At 45.4% G+C, this 22,901-nt stretch overlaps 1 long non-coding RNA gene across 2 annotated transcripts; it reads right to left on the reverse strand.

Moving 5' to 3' along the window:
- Positions 1 to 6,625: 6,625 nt before the first annotated feature.
- On the reverse strand, positions 6,626 to 16,184 carry LOC127045957 (uncharacterized). Of its 2 annotated transcripts, none has more exons than XR_007772872.1 (4): positions 14,976 to 16,184; positions 12,716 to 12,804; positions 7,031 to 10,109; positions 6,626 to 6,899 (listed from the first exon to the last, which is right to left on the reverse strand). It is a non-coding gene; the product is annotated as an uncharacterized LOC127045957 (long non-coding RNA). The 2 variants fall into 2 exon arrangements; XR_007772873.1 differs by having other exon boundaries at positions 11,187 to 12,804.
- Between the last annotated feature and the right edge of the window lie 6,717 nt (positions 16,185 to 22,901).

Raw genomic sequence — 22,901 nt, forward strand, 5'->3', positions numbered from 1 at the left:
AGTCAGTTTTCTTGGGGCAGACTGAAAGGACTTCCCTAACCAAATCATCCCTGTGCTGTTATAGCCCGCCAGGGTCAAGACTTTCCTCGGTATTTGGCCAATTTGCCTTTTGAAAAAGGCGATTAAGTGTTTCCTTGGGCAACACTGCCCTCAGGAGCTGATCCATATCAGCCCATGAAGGGTTATAACACCGAATAAGCACGCTTAACTGTTCTTGAAATTTAACGGGGTCCTCTCTAATTTTTTGGGGGGGAATTTATCAACTAAATTATATAAGTCTCCCGGTGACTAGGGGGCGTGTACAGTTACCAATCCCTGAGGACCTGGTAACTCCCGCAAGGGAAACAACCCACCCTCTGGTTGTGCTTGCCTTGCAAGGGACTGAAGCTGGGTATGGTGGGCAGGAGGCGAATTATTACAACCCTGCCCCTTAGGTGATGATGTTACAATGCCCTTTATAATAGATAGTCTGCGGGATAGGTGTCGCAACGCTGACTCTTCCCCCCCGGGCTTTGATTTATATCGCTTCCTGATCCCTTAATTTCACATATCAGTTTGTCCATTTCTAAGGATAGGTCAGCGATTTCTCTTATTTGCTTGGGTGTCAAGTCCGAGGTTTTGGACTACTCAGAGGCTGAGGATGAATCCAGGGAGGTTTCTAGTGAGGGGGAATGGGATTGTTCCTCTGGGGACTGGGACCTAACAGAAGTTCCTGCTTGTCATCCCGGGGAGGTGTCTCGGGATCCCGGCGGGTCACTCCCTGACGGGTTATATGGGAGAGGGGTAGGCCATTGTCTGCATTCCACAAACAAGTCAATTAGGTCACTAGATGGAGCTGAAGGCACAGGTTTTGGGGCCGGAGCCATTGGGCACGGCCTCAAGGTATAAAGGGGAGTTGGGCCAGTTTTAGGTTGGCCCAACATGTTTTGAGCTAGTACTAATTTTCCCTGTATCTCCTTTAATTGAACTTTTAGTTTCTCCTGGGTGTCCTTAAGACCCCTTACTTGCGATTCTTGACGTCGCTTTCCCATTTTATTATGCCATTCAAAATATGCCTCAAATTGATCTTGCTGTACGGCGTTGACAAGAAGTGTACCCTGTAGATACACAATCCTGTCAAGGTCGAAATTTCCTTTTAGGGGAAATTGCAATATTGGATTATTTCTGGTATACCAGTTCCATAAACCCTTAAAAAAACACAAAAAGTGCTTTATAAGAAGAGGGTCCTAGGAAAAGGTTTTAAAACCCTGCCCTACGGCTTTTGAAAAATGGATGTGAAGTGGAAACACCCCTTTTCTGCAATTCTTGCGGGGCCTAGCAACTGCAGAAAAAGTTACTTTATAAAAAATGTGTTGAATAATGCCAAACAAACACTGTCTGTTATGCCTGAGAATATCGTGTGGTGTTATAGTTGTTGGCAACCTCTGTATAAAGAATGCTCTGTAAATATCCCTTTATCAATTTTATGGAGGGGTTGCCTGATGCTTTGGATGATGACAGTTTGTTTCCTACTAATAAAGTAAATATGATTATCATAGACGATCTGATGAACTCTGCTTGTGAAAGCGATGAAATCGAGAAAGCTTTTACCAAGTACGTGCATCACAGAAACCTGAGCATTATGTATATAGTTCAGAACGTATTTTGTCAGGGAAAAAAGAGTCGCACAATTAACCTAAACACAAAGTACATGGTTCTGTTCAAAAACCCTCAGGGGTAAATTACAAATCACTACGCTCGCTCAGCAAATGTACCCCGGCAAAGCTCAATTCTTTCTAGAAGCTTTTGAGGATGCTACCAAAAGACCTTATGGCTACCTGGTGGTGGATTTAAATGCTTCCACACCGGAAGCTTATAGACTAAGAACCGGTCTTTTCCCTCCCGACTGGCCGGTGGTTTATACTTTAAAAAAAACAACAGCTGGGTATAAAAAGAGATGACTTATCGGCAGGTCCCTTTTTGACAGCTGGGGCTGTTGACTGAAAACATGTCTAGCTGCGTGAAGAGAAACCTGGGCCTTTTAAAATTACTTAGCAAATCGTCCCCGCAGCAAAGGAGGGCTATACTGTGTTCGGCCTCTGACGATCTAGTAGCGGCCATCTCAGAAATAGTGCTCAATATCTTAAAAGGAAATGTAACTTTAACACAAAATCAAGTGTGTATTGAAAAAGAAACGCACGCTTATAAAAACTTTGTGTAATAAGAACGTTTCACTTAAAAGAAAAAAGCATCTGGTAAAGCAGTTTGGGGGGTTTATCGGGCTTCTGTTAAGTTTTGCTATCCCTCTGATAACAGGGCTTTTAACTAATCGATAATGGAGTATGCAGAAAAAATGTACCTGGTGCCCAGCCACCAGTTGGAGCAGTTAAGGACTCCCCCTCCAGCAGAGGAAAATATCAGAACAACAGCAACTAGCTTACTGGACGCTGAAATGAAGTCTGTTCTTCAAAGAACTGACCTGGCCGAATACGAAAAGGCTAAACTTTACAGCGCCGTGCTTCAAAGGTACCTAACGTACATGAAGCAAAGCGATGCGGATAAAGGGAAAATAAATCTGTTTCTACCGGAACAGGAACAAAGCGTAACTGCCAAACCCCCAGAAACACCAAAGAACTCAGACTGTGTTGCTCAGGAGGTGTTGGATAACGTAAATAAGCGTTATAAAAAAAATGCAATAGTATTGCTAAATAAACTGGGCCACGATAAAAATCTCTCTTCATGGAATGATAAAGGGTCTTTTGTGTACAAAGGCTCTGTGGTTAATGGTTCTAACATGCTTGACTTAGTCAGGGCCGTCACCCAAACTTGTTCTGTACCTAGCAAATGTGTACCTAAAGGATGGGATGTGTTTATGAATGCCATGGTGGAACTGAACGTACCATCTTCCGTCATGGGCAATGCAGCCAACAGAGACCTTTTGGAACACCTCAAGGCCTCGACTGCTGACACAGGGGTGGATCAAGAATCCGTGACCTCTTTTTTGCCCTATTAAAAAAAATGTAGCTAAAAGAGCCCAATGGCTCAGTGTGTAATGTTTTTCACATTCTAAAAATTTTAAAACTTGTAATGTTTTGCTTTAAATAAAACATTTCTATATTTTTCTTTTTAAAAAAATCTGTGTTATTTTTCTCAGTTGGTCATTTAAAAAAACAAACAAACATCAATTTCTTTAAACCTCTAACCTGAGGTGCTTTATTGGATAACATGGCTATAAAAATCATTACAAGATACACATGTCTGGGCTTGTTGAAACATGTTTTGAACAAGGCTAGGCATGCCCAAAAAATTAAATTTATTTTTTACAAAATTTATCACCATCCAGTCATTTTGCACTAAGTCGTTAGAATACAATTTTAAAATCCGGTCAAAAGATAAACCCTTGCTACGATAACGTAAAAAAAAAATATGTAGTGATAGCCACAGGCAACGGAGCGGGGGTCCAGGGAGCCAATCACAAGGGAACACATCTAAGAAATTCTTTTTCGTGTAAGGATCCGTTGATAAGACACGTGAGAGCTGCACGGTGTCCATGTTCACATGTAGTCAAACAGAACGTTTCTTCTCTGATTTATTTCTATGACATTGTCAAAAACTCCATACACAATCATATTGACGGTAACCGTTAAAGCCTTTCCAAACCGTATTTCTGCTCTCAGGTTCCCGGTTTTAATCAGGGAATAGTGATCTGCGCATTCCTGGTCGGAGACAGGTCAAAGGCAAACAAGGTGTAACCCTGTGCAAACTCCTCATGGTCGATTAACAGAGAACGATCTTTCATGCGTTTACCAGCTGTCTGTACCAGATTCATGTATTCTCTCATGCAGCGTCCTGCCTCGAAGTCCAGTTGCAGAGGCTTGGTCGGTACCTGTTCACCATCCACATACAAGGCCACAAAATTAATATCGTAATGTTTAAAATGAAAGGGATTTTTACTGTAACTTCCACTAAAGGCATCTTTATCCACAAATCCTAGCACAAGCATTTTGGGTAACTGTCCCAAGAACAGGTTCTTCTGGTTACTGACCCTGCTGCCCACAAAGATGCTAAACACTTTCATTCCCATACGGTCCACGGGGTATTTAGCATTAGCGGCAAGCAGGGCCTCCACGTGCCCCAAACGGACACCCGGGGCCACCCGTACTTTCTTCACAAAAAGGGACGCTGATACAATGTGCAGTTTAAAGCCTTCAGCTGCACTGCCCATTAAACAGAAGGCGTCTTTACTGCGTGTCAGTTTAATTTTCACATCCACTCCGTTTAACAAAAGTTTTTCTTGAAAAAACAGGTCACTGTGTAGATGGCCCAGCAATTCTACCATTCTGCTCTTGGCCGTCAGCTTTGCATGCTCCACGAACCCTAGATTCCCTCCATTCAAGTCTGTTTCTTCATGTTGTCCAGCAGTGTCTTTGTAAAACAGACCGGCAGAAAATTGCGTGGTGAGGGTGTCATCGCTGTAATTGAGCATTGATTCTATAAAGGCCCTGTAAGGGGAACAGTTGTTGCTTTGGCTTACAAGGCGGTCTCCCAGCGTAACATCCAACTGACTGAAAATAGAGGCCACGGGGTAATTCACCAGGCCCACTTCGGCGTCCGCGGCAAGTTCAGTTCCGTCTCCTTTTACAATCTTGCAACATAGGTAAAGCAGCGTGTTGTTTAAATCCATATTATCTATGCCATTCCCTGCTATAAAAAAGTCAATGGGGGCAGACTCCGTAATGGCTGATAGAGGTGGCACCTCGATGTAAATGCTTTTCTCGATGCTGGTCTGCGTAGGGGCTATTTGAAACAAGTCTAGTTCGGATTTGGTGCACTCTTCAGACCCGCAGTGAACAAAAGCCATATTGATTAAAATATGTCTCTCTTACCAGGCAGCGCGCATCTCCTCTTTTGCCCAGGCTGCTTCTTGGACTTTCGTTTATGGCCGGCCCTTCGTGTCAAAGTCCTTCTTTTAAAAGGTTTCGGGGGACCTGTGCGTCGCAGGTATGACGTATTTCTCTTTCTCTTCCTCCTTTTAATGTACATCAGCCCCGATCCTTCCTGTGAAGCTGTATTCCCCACCTTCTCCAGAACAGCACGGGAGACATGACCTACCACGTCTTTAGCTATGTTTTGAGCAGCGGTTTTTACGTGGGACTTAATAATCTCTAGCCCCCTCCTCAAAAGCGGTACCACCTCAGGCGGGCCTTGGTGACGAGCCACGGTGTTGTTCATATGCTCCAGTAATTCTGGTATGGTCGAGTAATAACCTCGTTGTAGGATGAAATTCCACGTCGTATCTCCAAAGGTGATTTCAAAAGGGGTGTCTTCATTGATAGTATTCCAGCTGTATGGGTATTGTATTTCCACTAACCCCACCTCCTAGGCACCTGGGAGATCCAAGGGCTTAATTAGCTGTATTGTAAAGTTCAAGATGGTGTTTTGGGGAAAAACTGCAGAGCTGGTATTGCTGGGCAAAGTGATGTAAAAGCCACCATCGCTCATTATTATTTTTTCTTCTCTGTCTTTGCAGGAGGAATTTTTCTTTTTTTCTTTTTGGTTTGTGTCTAAATGTCACAGAGTTGAGAAGCTTCCACCCAGCTGTTAAACTTATCAGGCCAACCCAACCATTTCACCAATAGCTGTTTATTTCTCCCTTTTCCTTTCTCCGCTAGAATTTTTTCTATCCTGTAAATCCTGTCTCGTTTGGGGTTTACTTTTTGTAATTCTTCAGGGTAAAAAGATCCAGTAACTGCCTCACCCTCATAATCTTTTAATCGGTATACAGGTCTTTGGCCCCTGGTTAAGGTTTCATCCACTATGAATATCTCATCGGTAAACGTCTGTTCATAACCTTTTTCAAAAGCGCCTTTGGTTTAGATAGTCTCATGTGATCACCTTTTCTAAAAGGGGGAACAACCTGTTTTATTTTAAAACCATCTCCGTAAACCGTTTTCCACACCTTCAGAGAATTTGAAGGGTTAACATCAATGGGTCTGGTACATATCGTTCTGTGAAAGCTCTGGTTATAACTCTTTATAAAGTCAGGTAAGACGTCAATGTAGCGAAAGGTGTTATGGGCTGTAAAATATCTCCACATCCTAGTTTTTAAAGTTCTGTTAAATCACTTCACAACCCCTGCTTTGACTTCATTATTAGTAACAAAATGGTGAACCCCATGCTGCTTTAACAATCCACTTAAAGGTTTGTTTAAAAATTCTTTCCCCCGATAGGTTTGTAATTTTTGAGGCACGTGACCTTCACTGAAAATAGCTTTAAAGGCCTTGGATACCTCACCACTTGTCTTGTCTTTTAGGCATAAGACCCAGGCATATTTGGATAAAATGTCTATCACTTTTAAGATGTAGTTAAAGCCGCTGTTGTATTTGGAGAATCGGTGCATATCCACCAAATCTGTCTGCCACTGTGCATCCACATTTGAAACAATAGTCTTGTTTCTTTTAAAATGTATTCGAGCTGGTTTGTGTAAAGTGTAAGCATCCTGGTCTGAAAGCCAGGCTGTTACCTGTCTTCTATTTAAAATTTTACTATGCTTTCTGGCCACTTGAAAAAGAGGGTTCACTCCGCCAAAGCTCCCAACTTCCCTGGGATTGTAATATATTTTCTTTAACAGAGCCGTCGGTGTAGACATGACTGTTACTGGTACCATCTTTTACTACCACAAATATGAATGGGGACACGCTCATATTGACACATTTAAATACTTTTTATTAATTGCCTGGTTTAACATGATTTTTTACAGCCGCCTGTAAAATGGATGCCATAACCCCTACCATAAGGGAATCTGAGCTGTTTCATTCTTCCATTTTGTCATTTTCGGCTTGAGATCTGTCTCTCGAACATGAGCAATAACAGCTGATGCGCAAGTTCTTAAAGGCCTCTAGAAAGGCATCGTCGAGCTGCTGAAAGATTTTCAGAAAAAGAAACAGTGTAAGTACCCCAGCTGCTTGTTTTTAATTTACACAACCCCCCGGTTCCTAGCCTCATTATCCACCCCCGCTCCTCTACTGCCGTTTTTTAATAATTCATTTACCTGAGAGCCATCTTTTCCATTTGCCTTGTCCACCGGTGACTCTCCCAAGCAGCGATCTGAGGGGGTGGACAAAGAGAGGCCATCAGGCTCCTCAGGGTGCCTCACGAGGGTTTCGTAGTTGGGTTCTGACATATCCATCAACTGGTGGGCCAAAGGGCTCCACTCGATCATTCCCTCCTCCTCCTCAGAACTGTCGCTGGTGTAGTGCCTGCGCCACATAAGCATGGTGCTTGGGTCTAAAACAAAGTCTGAAGTTCTGATGGAGGTGGTAAAGGAGTCCATGTTTCCTCTCAGCAGCCTTTCCACGCTTTCTAAAACATGTGTCCTTGGTAAGAAATAGCATCCTCTGTCCGGCACTGGGACTTGTGGGGTATTGGTGCTGCACTCGGGTTGGCGGAGGGCCTTGGGAGGAGTTCTTAGAGGGGTCACCCTGATTGGTCAAAATCTCCTTTCAGGGTGGTCCTTTCGGGAGGAAACCCCTCCTGATTGGTAGAGGGTGGTGGGAGGAGTTCTTAGAGGGGTCACATGACCCACTTCTAGATGGGGTCACCCCTCCCCCGGAAGTCACCCTGATTGGTCAAATCTCCTCTCAGGGTGGTCCTATCGGGAGGAAACCCCTCCTGATTGGTAGAGGGTGGTGGGAGGAGTTCTTAGAGGGGTCATATGATCCACTTTGCTTCCGGTCATGTGGCCATCTTGATCCCGGAAGTAATACCCCCATAGGGTGGGACTTCTGGTGACAGATGGGAGGGACTATAGGGGTCAAGGGGCAGGGTTAGGGTGGGGTTAGGGTTTGATTGCTGGTAGGGCCCTTATACTACTAATGGAGACTGACCTGGCATCTTGCAAATATCTCACAAAAAGTCTTGGTTTTGTAATGCTGAAAGAACCCCAGTTGTTGATGGGTGGGATTGAACCTGGGGCCTATGAGTACCTAGTGCATGAGCCTCTACTGCAGGAGCTAAAAGGCAAGTGGCTCTTAAGTAAGGCTGTAGAGCAGACTCATTTGATCTCTCTCTAAGTGGTCTCAGTGCCACTAGATGGGACAGAACACCACACCCAGGAGGTGTGTGTGTTACATTTTGCTACCACAGATTACCTTTCAGTATCACACTGGGCACCTGCCCTGTTCCAGAATGCCGTGGATCAGATTCTGAAGGGACTGTAGAGAGTTCAGTGCTATTTGGACAACATTCTTAGTACAGGAAAGGATTAAGAGGATCATCTTTGACATTTGGATACTGTTTTGTAACATTTGGAAGACCATGGACTGAGAGTGTGCCGAGACAAACGTGAGATTTTCAAACCTTCATTTGAATACCTTGGACATGTAACCAATGCAACAAGCTTGAGGAAATTGTGAGAGAACATGTCACAGTTACATTCATTTTTAGAACTGCTTAACTACTACAGTAAATTTCTGCCTAATCTGGCAACTGTATTGGCACCTTTGCATGAACTGTTACGAGCAAATAAAAACTTGAAATGGACTAAAGATTGTGAGTGTGCAATTAAGGAAGTAAAGTAACTGCTGATATCAGCCAACGCTCTTACACACTTTGGTGCTTTGTTACCATTGCAATTGGCTTGTGATGCTTCACCATTTGGAGTTGGTGCAGTTTTTCCCCACATTTTTCCTAATGGCATGGAGAAACTAATTGCCTTCCCTTCATGAACACTCACTATGCCTGAGAAGAATTACAGTATGCACAAATAGATTGAGACGCTCTCAGAATTATCTTTAGAATTTGGAAGTTCCATACCTATCTGGGTCGTAGACATTTTACCTTGCTGAAGGATCACTGCTTGTTACTTTCAATTTTTGGACCAAAATATGGAACTAGGTCATTAAGTGCTGCTCATATGTAACGATGGGCCTTGCTACTTTCAGTTCATTCCTATACTATTCAGTTCAGTAAAGGGGCTCAGCACAGCAATGCTGATGGGCAGTCACATCTGCCATGCCCAAGCTCTTGTCAACCCAAAGAAACTTCAGAAAGTTCTTTTCTCTCAATTTGATGGCTAGGTTACCTGTCACTAGCACAGACATCAACAAAGAAACCACTAAGGATGATGTGTTTTCTCTGGTGAAGGGAAAGGCGCTACAAGGTATAGCACTAGATCAAAAGAATCCCCAGTTTACATTATTTGTGTCACATCCGTGTGAATTATCTGTGAATCATGCTTGTGTTTTGGGGGGAATACGAGTGATCATTCTGAAATCACTTCAGTCTCAGAGTTTGGAAACTCTTCATGCAGGTCATTTTGGCATTGTGCGGATGAAGGACAGGCATCACGTCTTTAAATGGAATTCAGGACAGACGTTCAGCTCCACACCACCCTGCTACAAAGGGACTAATGGAACACTTTGTACAAACACTTAAACATACCTTAAGAGCTAACAAAATTTCCAGACCTCAGTCTCCAAACACACCTGAGCGCAAGGGACATCCCGCATTTACTCTGAAATTCTGGAAGCCTGTTTCTGTCAGTTGCTGACTGTAGATCTGCTGACTCCAAGACACCAGGCATCTGGACATTTTTAAATGAGAAAAGCCTGATTCCTGAATCTGAGCGTAACAGGGCTGCTCACCCGACTCTCAGCCCGGAGTGACTGCTGGTTCAGCTTCTCTCCACGTCTGGTAATTGGCTGCTTTAATGAGGTGGCAATTTGGTGCTTTGAGCTCTCTGGCCTGAAGGACATAAATCCACACCATGTAGAGGCCAAGCATAGGAGTTTATTTTACACAGCGCTGGCGGAGTGTCACCTGGCTTATTAGGCTCAGAGACACTGTCAATCAATTGATTACAATAGACTATATAGATTTTTCCATGGGCGGGGGAAGTGACTGGGTAGGCAGTTCCACACCTCGAGATAGGTTTTGCAGCAAAACAAGATAAGCACATTAGCCAATGGTTAGAAGGTTACATAATGTCTCCACCCATGGTCTCAAGTTAGCTAGTTAACATTTAATTAATACTTTGATAAAATGTTATTAGTATAAAATATATATGTTGAATTCTGATTTGGGGTCCATAGGAATGGAGCAACTCCTCTGATTGTCCACCAGGTACATTCCTAGGGGTTAAAGCAAAGAAACAGTGAAAGTATATGACAATAAAGATTGTCCCCTTTATGTCTTAAGGCAGGCACTGGTCCCTGGGAAGGGAGGTGGAAGGATGCCATATCTTATACTGACATGTGCCAACTTTTCAAACTCAAGGTTGGATCTGTGGGAAGAACGTTTCCTATGGAAGAGACTGACACAATAGGAACAGGGATCCTTTGTTCAATTTGCAACTCTGAATAAGACACAATTATTTAGTTCTTAGCTCCAACACCTGGCAATTTGCTGACCAGGCCTATTTTAGCAAAACAAGATTATTTGTTTACCCCAGCTTTCTCTTAACTAATACTGTTTGCTAGGCCTCTGGTCTCTTGACCAAACTCCGGACTTTGGGTCTGAGAAAGAGCTGGCACAATCCATATACCAGGTTGTTATATAAAATGCACCTGGATTTTAAGCCTTCAGGCCAAAGCAAGAATTCTTGACTCTCCACCTGCCCTGCCAGGATAAAACAAGAGTGTAAATAAATCAAACAACCCCCGTCACCACTTGGCTCACTGGGTCAGACCAAGGTCCCTCTAGCCCAGTATCCTGTCTGCCAACAGTGGCCACTGGCCAGTGCCAGGTGCCCCAGAGGGAATGAACAGAACAGACAGTCATCAAGTGATCCATCCTCTGTCGCCCATTCCCAGCTTCTGGCAAGCAAGGAAAGGCCCTCAGAGCTGGTTTAGAACTTTCCACAACATCCCCTGAAGCCACATAAGATTTAAGGGAAAACAGGGATGTTTTGGTGGGGCGGGAGAGTGGGGATAAATGTTCTGCAGGGGTTGGGGTGGGGGAAGAAGCTGGGGCAGAATTATGGGAGATTTTCCCCAATTGCTCCATGAGAGATGGGGATTTCACACACATTTTAACATGGAGCACAGATCAAGTGTGTTTAAGTAAATGTTCAAGTTTCATTAGATGGTGCCCTAGTAATGACACTGTTTTGTCTCGGTTTGTAGGAGTGAAGATGGTACCATCTGGCTTCAGAACAAATCAGACAGCTGCCCATTGGTAGCGAATAAATATCCTACCATGCGGATTACCTGATGCTGTCTTTTCCTCCTCTGACACAGCATTGAAAACTTAGCCTAAATGAAAGCAAAACACCTCTTTGAAATCTGGATTCAATAATCACATCACTGCACAGCTGTGCAGTAATACCTGAGGTGGATTAGCAGCTGTTGGAGTTCAGTGATGGTCCCATTGGGAAGTGCAATACACCCCCTCCAGGAAATGAAGGAGTTTTGTATTTTTGGTATTGCTGAGCCCTGCAACACTACACGATGTCCAGCAGCATTTTATTATAACATTCCCAGTTCATTTAATTATACAAGTTGCTTTAAATTGAGCTACCTGAAGCCTCATTCACGTAAACCAGTGGTTCTTAACCTTTACTGCAGCCTGCACCCCTTTGGTTCTCAAAATATGTTCTTGTACCCCTTAGTTAATATGTTAAATTTTTGTTTGTATATGACAGTAATAGTTAAAAAATGTGTAATGTTAATAAGTACAGAGGTCTGATTAAACAAAGTAGTTGTACTTACGTGCCTGTGCTTAATTTGTGTTTTCAATGATTTACCATCTAAAAAAATCTCACACCCCCCAGAAAGGGCATCTCACACCCCCACGTTAAGAACCACTGATGTAAATCCTATTGATGCTGCTTTTTTCTCTTTGCGTGACCAGACTCCATTGCAAGCAACCCTTGAAATCTTCCTAGGGTAGTAGTAGTTACTGAATAACTGTAAAAAGTACAACTAGGTAGTACAACTGGATACAGTGCTGTAGACAGAACTCACTCTATGCCAGTAAAGCTTTTTCTATGCACATGCACATCTATTGGGCTTATATAACCTTATAGCCTAAAGAGTCTGTTCACAGAAGAAGGTGGTGAGACAAACCCCAAACCTAAGGGGTCTGTTGCTGGGAACAGAAACCTTTCCTGGTCCTCCCAGTTCTCCACTCCAGATCTGAACTGGCTCCCAGCTCCTTCTCCCCTCAGCACCTCAGCTCTGATCAGCAATATAACAGAGAGGTGAACACACAGCGCAGCTCTCCTCTGTCTATCACCCCTCCAGTGCTTTGACACAAGGAGGTTCAGGACACTTCCTCTGCTAGACTCCTGGCAAGGAGGCAGCAGCTCCCACTGCAAGGAGCAAACTGCTCTACAGAGAAATACTGTCAAATAAAAAATTGCATCTGCTTCCTACAGTTCTGCTGACTACATGACACATTCTGTGGTGTGAACAGGGGAACAGCATCACCCAGACAAATCCCAGGAGACCTTCTGTGAGACACTCGTACAGCATCGCCCTCTGCAAAAAAGAGCAATAATTTCCCCTGATCAAGAAACCAAAATGCCTGGCTCCAGACCTGAGCCGGAAACCCACCCCAAACAATGCACATGTTTTCTCAGCTCGTTCAACATCAGAGAAATGCAAATAGCTGGCCTTGCGCAGGACACAGGGTCCTGTGATTGAGGTCAGGAGTTTTCAAACAAGTAAGATCTATAGATGAGATGAGGCCAGGCTGTTGTTCATTAGGAGCCCCCCATCTCCTCCTTTGCACGTACAATGCTCAGTGCAGAGACATGTCCCTGGGGTTTCAGGTTTGCAGTGTATCCCACCATATGGCAGCTGATTTGTCTGAGACCTCACAAACCTAGAGAGAGAAAAAGCAAAAGGGTCTCAACTCAAGGCTTTGCTCTGCACAGGTTACTAGTAGCTGTAAAACATACTGTAGCTATTAGTGCGGGGTTGTGTTACTAGAGGTATGTTCAGGTTTTGACAAACAGCCAATATCGATGATGCTGAAGCCAGAGAAGGGCATTCACATTGACACTGGATCAGCTTTTTCCTGCTCCACAAAGACTCTCCAGCAATGCAGCCTGTAATGGGGGTCTGGCCCTTTAAGCCAGAGGAGGTAGTTTCTCATTCCATGTGTCCAGGGAAGAGCAGATGGAGGCCTTGAAGCAGTCATTGGGAGAGAGGACGTTGGTTCTGGGGAAGGGGCTGTTCTGGGAGATCGAAGGTACAAAAAACCCAGAGCACAGTTCCTGCGAAGGCCTGGGACCAAGAGCCCTGTAGCATGAGTGGGGCAATGCGCTCCCTCTCCCAACTGCCCCAGACAGGCATTTGGAGTAATTAGACAAAGCTGGGATGGGTCAAGGAGTGGTCAAGTGCCTGGGGTCAGGTGACTCAGATGTAAGCTCCAAGTAGGGAGGCCACTCACATTCCTGGAAGACCAGACATTCTGGTGCTTCTGTGACTGGCATGATCCTGCCCCCTCTGATGTGATCCCACCCACTGGTGTGACCTCGCACATGTAAGCAGAGTCAGGATGAGCTCTGCCCTGCCATCTGGTGGTGAACTTTGGGGAGTGTGGAAAGGAATTTCAGGTATTTGCACTGGCACACCCACCCCTCCTAGCATAGCACATGGCAGCCTGGGAGGGTTATTTTGACAGCTCTGGGATCCCCAATTTCTTTGTTATTGGGGCAGGAGGAATAAAGTGTTGTCATCCTGATTATGTGAATGAAGAACTATGAGACTGCTTTATGACAGGGATGTCTCAACATGAATTAAGTAGCACTTGATAGACAAGGGACATGGCTGCCAAAACACCGTGGAATGAGAGAGGTTGGGGACTGGTGTGTCTGCCTGATGATAGGGGCTGCCTTTTGAGGGTCTGGAACACCAATTGCACATCCTTTTTTCCCCACTATTGAAAAGCAGAACTAATTTTGATCCTGTTAGGATTCTATCTAGAGGCTGTTGAACTGAATTCATTTTGGGCTAATGGTACACCAGCACTGGGGTTCCCCTACTACAAGCTGAAATCACAAAAGGATCTAAACGTATTGAGCTGAGATCACTGAGTGTTGTGTTAACTAATGGGGTAGCCTGAAGAGCTATTGCTAAGCAGCTGGCAGAGCGCAGAGATGGCTCAAGTGTGCCAAGCATGTGCTTGGGGTGGCATGCCGTGGGTAGAGCTCTGCTGGTTGCCAGGAGGGCAGCAGGCGGCTCTGGTGGACCTCCCACAGGCATGACTGCGGCAGGTCCACCGGAGCCGTGGGACCAGCTGACTGTCTGCAGAAATGCCTGCGGCAGGTCCACTGGAGCCGCGGGACCGGCAAGCAGCAGAGCACCCCCCCGTGGCGTGCCACTGTGCTTGGGGCGGCGAAATGGCTAGAGCCAGCACTAGCAGAGCGGAGCAGTTTGCAGAATGTTGGAGCAGCCCATGGAACAGTGAGCGGAGTGGAGTGGCTCACAGGTCGGCTGGATGAGCAGCACAGCTGGTGGAGTGGAGCTAGTCATGGTGAAGGCTGCAGCAGAACTCCATGGAGAGGTGGAGCAGCTGGCCCTAGCCCATGTAAGGTGCCCCTTAACACCCTGTATGTGCCTCCCCACACCATTTCCACCCAGGCTGGGGAGGTAAAATGCTGCAGATAAACTTTTAAACTCTGGGGTGGCACTGACCAGAGATTTTCAGGTTGTTGGACTTGGAGAGGGAAGGACATTGCCAAATGTACTTGGAGGTGGGGTTTTTTTTGCTTATGGTTTGTGTTATAATCCGGTTTGTGGTGTTTCTCCAATGAGATGCCACATTGTTTCCCTCCTTTATTAAAAGGATTTTGCTACACTCAGACTCCGTGCTTGTGAGTGGGGAAGTATTGCCTCCTAGAGGTGCCGGGGGGGTGGTATGTAAGTGTCCCAGGTCACTGGGTGGGGGCTCGAGCCAGTTATGCATTGTGTTATTGAAACGGAACCCCTGGATACTGAACCCGGTCCTTGTTGCTGTCAACTAGAGGGGCAGAAGGGTTACACACTCACCATCAAACTGCATGGGGGCCGCTGAAGTATTGGGGGTCATCATTCCTCAGCTGTGCAGAGTTGGGAGCTGTGCTTTTGTGACCAGGGAGCAGCTCTTTGCAAATAGCTTCTTCTGATCGATCTCCATTGCAAACCCTGCAGTCTATCTGGGGTCCTGCTTGCAGATCCATGTTCAGCAAACAATGGGTTAATGCTGACTGAGCTGCTGCCCTTCAGGGAGATGTGGTTTCCCTTTGCAAGATTGCAATAGACTGCAATGCAGGTTGTCGGCATAGAGAAGACAAAGGAAGTTGCCCCAAGGAACTCTGGGATACATCCAGAAGACTTCTGGGTCCTGTGTCAAGCTGGGCCATGTGCACATAGGACAGTAATAGGGCTCAGACCCTAGTTCCCAGCTTAACATGGGCTCAGACCCTCCAGCCCTGCAGGACCCTGGGACCCTAGGCTCGAGCCCTCGGTTAATACAATTGGTGTGTGGACGCAAGGGGGTTAGCGTTGAGCCGCACATTGCCGTGCGGACAGACCCAGAGAGATTGAAAAGAAAACGTTAAGCAATTGCTTGTGATATTTTAAGCTTGTCCATTTCATGCTAAACCATTCAAACAGCAGGGACAACATTCCTAGAGGTGCCTTACAGACAAGTGTATCCTTCCTCCAAGAGGAAATCCTGGAAATGTGATGACTGGTGATGAATCTGGTTTTGGTGGTCTGTTCTGCTTAGCAACCAGCTAGGCCTAATGAAAAAATATACTGGCTGAAATAGTCAGGCGCTTGACGAATGGTTACTGACGGATGCACGATTGATACATGCAGCCTCAGCATGATGCATATGCTGGGCATGGAACAGATATGTATGTGTTATGGAGGTAGAGAAGGTTCCAAAAGGAATGTTATAATTAAGACGATAAGAACAATTAAGGGGAGGGGGGTAGGTGTAAGTAAGAGTGGGTTTAGTTAGGAAGGTGTTAGTATAAGAGAAACTCCACATAGAACAATTAGAATAAGTACCCACCCAAGTAGGGGTTGGGGTTAAACTATTACCAACAAAAACCCAACAATGAGATGCTGGAACTCTAATACTTTCAATTAAAGGAAAGCTATGATCACTTCCACCTGAAGCATTAAGAGCTGGAAACACATAAGAATTAAATTGTGAAGAACAATTATTCCAAACACTAGAAGCAGCCCACTGCACATAGGGGGAAGAACAATTTACATTAGACAAATTAAATGGAGAAAAATTATAAACTCTTGGTACAAATTGAAAGGGTAATGGATATTTAGGTGAGAACTGAGTAGAGCAAACAAGACAATCTTCTGGATTCAGCGCTGACAGGGGCTGGTTTCCGCTGACCTCCTGCACCCAGTAGGCGGCGAACCATGTTTGTAGACCACCTTCTCCTAAGGGTTCCATGGGCAAAGATGTTGTGAGGAAGGGCAGTATAACCTGTAAAACAGAATAATAGGAGCCCTGCTCAGGGGCATTAGTTTGTTTATTAAGAACTACATTTGCTGAGCCAGTTATGATGAACTAGCTTGTTACCGGGGTACTTGTAGCTACTAAGTAGGTTTTAGGGTACTTGCCAGACCGGAGAATGGTGGTTTTTATAGGTTTTCGATGGCCAGAGGCTTGGGGTTCTGTAAGCCAAACCAGTTGGCCGGTGTTAAACATGGGGGACCAAGGCAGCTTAGGTGTAGGTGAAATGTGAGGCCAGCGAGAGTAACTCTTGTTGAGTGCGATAAGTATCTGGGGTAAAAATGAGCTCCAGTTTTTAAAATCAGGGTTGGAGTTTGCTGTTCGCAACATAGTTTTAAGGACTGCGATTTTTCGCTCTACCACATCATTGCTTTGAGGACAATATTTAGTATGGATGTGAAGGGAAGCCCCCCATCCGAAAATGAGCTGTTCAATGCTTTTGCTGGTAAAGGGTGGTCCACCATCTGCTTGGACTTCAGTGGGAGTGCCCCAGGCAGCTGCTGTTTGCTTAAGAGCCACAGCGACAAAAGCAGCATTGGTTTTATTAAGAGGAACACAAAAGGTTTGTTGAGACCCCAGATCGACAGTAACTAAGGCTTTTGGAAAACGACGAGCACCTGGCAAGGGTCCTATTAAGTCAACTTGCCAGGTACTACCTGGGGCAAAGTGTTCTGCAGCGTATGCAGAGCGCTCATATCGGGGACGATTCATAGTTTTTACCCGCACACACTGCAAGCAGGACTGAACAATGAGCTCACACTGACTGCGGCTAACGTCAGGCTGTTGGTTAGAAAAGCTAGATAACAGGCCGTACAATTTTGTGGGGGGTAAGTGTCCCCATTCTTCGTGGAGCCAGCGCAACAGCGGGTCTGCTTGTACGGCGGGATTTGCCATATGAACTTGGGAGACCTCTCTCATTCTTTGATCAAGACTGGAATGCAGGGGGTTAGAGTCTGGTCGATGGGAGGGACAGTGCGTAACGAACCAAGGGTGAGAGAATTTACGAATTAGGGCAAAAATTTGGTCCCACAATTTAACAAAAGCTGAGGGAGAGGCTTGCTCAATTAAAATGTCTAAACAAAATTGAGAATCGATACCTAAAACAACTTGCTTGTTGGCAGAGTGGGCATTAGCAACATGTTGGGCAGCTAAAAGAACGCCCTGCACCTCGCATTTTTGTGCGGAGCAGGAGGGGGGCAGCAATTGCACATTAAAGTGATTACATGTGGAACAAAGAACTCCTGCCCTAGGGGATGGTGAGGTGCCCCCATCAGACACAACCCAGGGATCATATTTTACTTCAATGCATAACAGTTGGTGAAGGGGGGTGGGGGGGCTAAGATGTTATCGCTGGGAGTTAGGGTCCATGCCTGCCAAGCTACCTAAACCTGGAAACATAGAAGCTGCCAGGTGCGAGTAGTGCCATGAAACTCGGGTGGAGGGGTACTTGTAAGCCACGGGATTAAATGAACATGTGGTCCAGGCAGGTTGCCTGGGATAGGGAGTTGGGACCAGTGATGCGCACTGGATGCAGCCAGTAGCATTTTTCCCACTAGACCATAGTTGTACTGGGGTCCAGACAGGCGATGGGCCCAATTGTAAATAGCATTACCATGTTGCAGTACAGTGAACCCTACATGGTGGTTTGTAATAAACAAATTAATGTTGAGGGGTTCTCGGGAATTAAAATGGGCGAGGTGGGGGTTAGAGGCGAACCAGCCAGCTAGTTTCTCTCAGCTTTGTTGTGCTGATGCGTTCCATACTTCTCGGGAGCGTTTAGAAGAGAGAGAGCTTTGTAGGATTTCTAGGTTAAAAATTAGCTGTGCCGGGATATATTGGCGGTGATAATTAAGGAGACCTAGTAGCTGCTGAAGCTCTCATTTATTTTGTGGAGGGGCTTCTGTCCAAGGGTCTAATACACTGGCTGGGGCTTGAGTGGGAGTGGTGGGAGTGAATTGGAGTCCCAAGAATGAGAATTGCTGGCTGGCCTGCAGGTGGCTCTTTGTTTTGTTAATTTGCCACCCATCTGCTTCTAATGCATCAATTATCATTTGGGTGGTACTTTGAACTGCTTGTGGATTGGGCCCACAAATGACAATGCCATCTACATAGGTTAGCACGTACACATCCTGTAGGGGTTTTACCTTTTGTAATGTAATATTGAGATGGGACGATGCAAGTGCAGGAGAATTACAGAACCCCTGTGGGCAAACTTTCCATTTATATTGGACGCCCTTAAAAGCAAAGTTTAAGATTCCTTGTGTGTCCTGGAGTGGGTTTTGGTAAAACATATCTTTTAAATCAAGAGTACATGCCCACTGATTACTTGCATCGCTTAGTTGCCGCTGTATTTCGGGAATGGTGGCAGAGCTGGAAAATGCGATAGGCTTTACACGGCTGTTAGCTTGTCTGTAATCAATGACAAGGCGATATTTGGAGGGATCGCCGGGCTTGGGAATACCCCAACCCGCGGACAGAAAGGTGGATGCAGTGACCCTTTCTATTTTTTTTTTCTTCTAGAAGCTGAGTGAGCAAAGCTTCAATAAGGGGAAGCCCTTCGGATTTTGTGGGAATAGGGGAAAATTTCCATGGCTGGGAGTTAACTACTTCGGGGGTATAGGGGGAATGATCGCCTACGGTTATAAGGAGGGCTTGCAGAATTTGATCATGCAGTTTAAATTTTTTAATATCTGAGACACCTAGCAGATTTTTTGATCCCAACAAGGCTTTTATTTTTCTTAGGTATTTTCCGTGGGCAATTTTAACCCAAACCACGGGTTTATCTTGTACTGCATTGAGACCTTGAACAAACATAAAGGAGCCAGTAGGACAGTGGGGAACGTTGGGCTCAATAAGGCTAACTTGAGCTCCAGTGTCTAATAAAAAGGAAGTGGGGGTGTCACCATTAACTAACAGGGTGGCGTATGGGCGTTCATCGGTGGGATCTTTAATTTGGGCGGGGCAGCATCCGGCTCCTATTCGTTTTTTATCCTAACATAGTCCTCCCAATTTTTCCAGCCTAGCTGTTCGGCTACATTTTGCTGCTCTGGGTTTGACATTTTACGCAGGCCTTCTTTGGGGATCCCTTTGTTAAGAAGGAAGCCAAATAGTGCCCGTTCAGCTTTAGTTCGCTCAGGATATTTTTGGCTATTAAACTGACTTTTTGGAGGGTTTTTTGGTGGCGAATCAACTGGGAGAACAACAGGCGGGGGTGGCAGTAACAACTTAATTTTACTAACCACTTCAAATAACGTTAAGATGGGTCTGCGAACGGCAGCATGCAAGTGCAGCATGGCACCGGTGTCAGCTCCAGGGGCAGCTTCTAATGCCAAATTAACCGCCTCTGCTGATACAGGAATTTGAGTGGGATCAGTAACGTGTATAAAGGGTGTGGCCACCAATTGCTGTTGAACAGTTAAATTAAGTGGATTTTGTAGTGGATCCCACAGGGCTATGGAAGCTCCTGCAATTGCCCATATTAGATCGTGTGGAGTAACTAAGGTTCCCGGAGGGATATATAATCCTTTAAAACTGCCTTTCATTGCTAAAATGGCAGCTGCCGGGGTGGTAAGTGGCCAAATGCGATTATTTAATAAAGCGTGACCCGGGAAGCCTCGTGCCCAATTGGCCGTTTTGGCTAAGGTGCCGGCCTCCTCGCGGTCCACCAATTCTGCTCCGTGTTCTAAGGCTAGCTGCCCGACCCAAACCATGGGGGCCTCGTCGGCTTTTCATTGCGTTTCCTTTAAAAACTCTTTAAGTTCGGCCTTAGTACGTGTTCGCAGTTCAGTAACCTGCGTGGTGTTGCCTGTTTGTGCGTCTATTTTAGTTTTAGTTATTGCAATAGGCAAAGCTTCTGCTACGGTTTCAGACTCTGCAGATTCTGGGGCTGTTGGCAGAGCTGGATACAGAGGAGTTTTAGGAGCTTCATATGGGGGTGGCAAAATTTTCCGAGAGGGACTTGGGGGGGGTAGTGATGGGCTCTACCTTTTCTGTCTTCTTCTCATTATTACCTTTGGGAGAGCCTGGGGCTGCCTGTTTAGCTGCAGACATTGTGCCTCCATGGAGGACAGAACACAGATCGAGGGCCTTGCATATCATGCTAAACGGGACGGTGGAAACATCCTCAGATTTATATTCATCGGGTCGCAATTTTTTGGTTTTCTTAATCAAATTTAATTCTTTTATCATTTGGCATAATAATTTATGTGACGGATCAGCAGGTATTACCCGAGGTGGGGGAATTAATTTGGAAACGGTGCCTCCAGATTTTCTAACAATGCGGCTACATTCTCTCCAAAGTTGAGAGGGATCTGCAGCACCGAGGTTTTCCACAGTCTCCGTGCACTGAGGCTGCAGGGAACAATCGGCTAGCTGACTCCTAAAGCTCGGGTGGCACCGAAGGAGGCATCCCATATCTGCCAGGGTTAATGGTACAGTATAACCTTTTAGAGTTTTGCCCGAGCCAAGAGAACAGATCCATTCTATTTTTGGATTAGTTGAATTTTAGCTAGTAAGAAGGTGAAACTGCAAATGTTGGAACTGTTCAGTTTCATTATCTGCGCGATCTGCAGTGTGCCATGGGCATGGCCCAACCTCCGTGCATCCTGTTCGTGACGCCATGTAGATTGCCACGTACTTTTAGGGGTGAAAGAAAAATGCAGACCTGTTATTTTACCAGGCTGCACATGGCAACAGACTGTATAGGTAAGGGATGCAAGGAGGATATGGGTCACGATGCAAACTGCAGGCACGCACACAACTAAAATTAATTAATTTAAAGTTTTATTGGGGATAGTTACAAGCGGTAGGGGAGCAGCGTATGATTAGCTAATAGGGTTAATGGAACTTAAAACATACAATGGCTAAAATATTTACTATCAAACGATATTTATAAACAAAGGTGCAGTAAACAATATTTATAAACACAGATGCAGCATTTAGTAATAACCAATACTTACGAATACAAACCAACTCATAACGACCAGCAAACGTAGAAACTCTGCTTAAAACACGTGAGCTGAGAGAGGCTTCGAGGTGATCAGGCTCGGTTACGGGTGTGCACAAGATACACAGGATTCTTTTTTCTTTCTCCTCTTCTGCCTGCTCATGGCAGACCAGCCTAAAATACCCACTATGACATCACAGAAGTGTCATAGGGGACGGGGCCCAAAAACTGTGTGTGTTCGTTTCTGATTGGTACAAGCAAAGTTTACACCAAGTAGGGGAGCAGGTGTCTGAAAGTCTGGCTTCGCCCCCAAAAGGTGAGGAAATGCATATAGTTCAGAATGCGTTTAACACTGAATGACAAAGGAAGAGGCCAGGGCAGTACTGGTATGGGCAAGTTTTAGGATGCAGACAGGAACTTATCTTAACAACTGTATGACCTTGCTAGATAAGAAAAAGCTTGCAAAGGCTGGGAAAATGCTTGCAGAAGTTTTTTGAAGCAACTTGTACTTTTTTGTACTAACCATGAAGCTTATCAAGACATAACAGTTGTTCTTTGTTCCTCCTTTCTATGGTGGGAAAATACAGTGATAATGCGACAAAGTGGCTGTGACGTGATGGAATAGCTAATAAAGGCAGTCTAAATCTGCGGGAGGGGGGGCTGGTTCTGTATGGAGTGAGATGGGCAGTTCTCTGTTGTATGGCATGCTACAATAAAGAACTTGATAGTTGGATTTTTGCTAGTCGTTACCTGCCTCTTTGTGGTCTGACAATGAAACCTGAGCCGTCCGGGATAAGAAAAATCCCTGACACTGGGTTAGGTGCTAAGAAACTGATGTTCGATGATCAGAAGTGGCTGTAATAAGAAATTTGGTGATTTGTGTGTTCCTCGGTATAACTGCTGAGCCCCACGTCACTAACCACTGCTTGCCAGACAGTATCGGTGTGTTCAGGACATTCTTAGAACCAGGGCCGGATTTCCAGTTATCCACAGTAGGCACCTGCCTGGGGCGCCAGTGTTATAGGGTCACCTAAAAGTTAAAAGTGGGTTAAAAGTTTCATTTCTTACAGAAAACACAAAGGTCGGCTGGGGGTGGGGAAGCGCTGAAGATGCTGGGCCTAGGGGCGTGTAAGGTATAAATCCAGCCCTGCCTAGAGCACTGGCTGTGTCTCTGCTTGCTTGGCGAAGTGCTGCGGCTCCTGGTTTTAGGTGTCAGCCCCTTGGGTTCAGTCCTTGCTGATGAGCCCCAGGGAGACGCTGCACAAGGAAAGAGACAACGGGAAGCCAAGTTCTGCTCTGCTGTGTGTGTGGCTGCTCTTGGAGTCACCTGGCCACTTGTGCTGGCAGAAATTCACCCTAAAGTTACCAAGCTTCTGATTTTGTCCTTGTCTCCTCCCTGTATTGCTGTTACATGAAACAGCCCAAGATCCACCAGTGGGGAAGATACAATCTGTGAATAACTCCTCTGTCTTTCCCACTGTTGGTATCGTAACAGCAGCCTGGA

The sequence above is a fragment of the Gopherus flavomarginatus genome, chromosome 2 (genome assembly GCF_025201925.1).
Source record: "Gopherus flavomarginatus isolate rGopFla2 chromosome 2, rGopFla2.mat.asm, whole genome shotgun sequence".
NCBI classification, from domain to species: domain Eukaryota; kingdom Metazoa; phylum Chordata; order Testudines; family Testudinidae; genus Gopherus; species Gopherus flavomarginatus.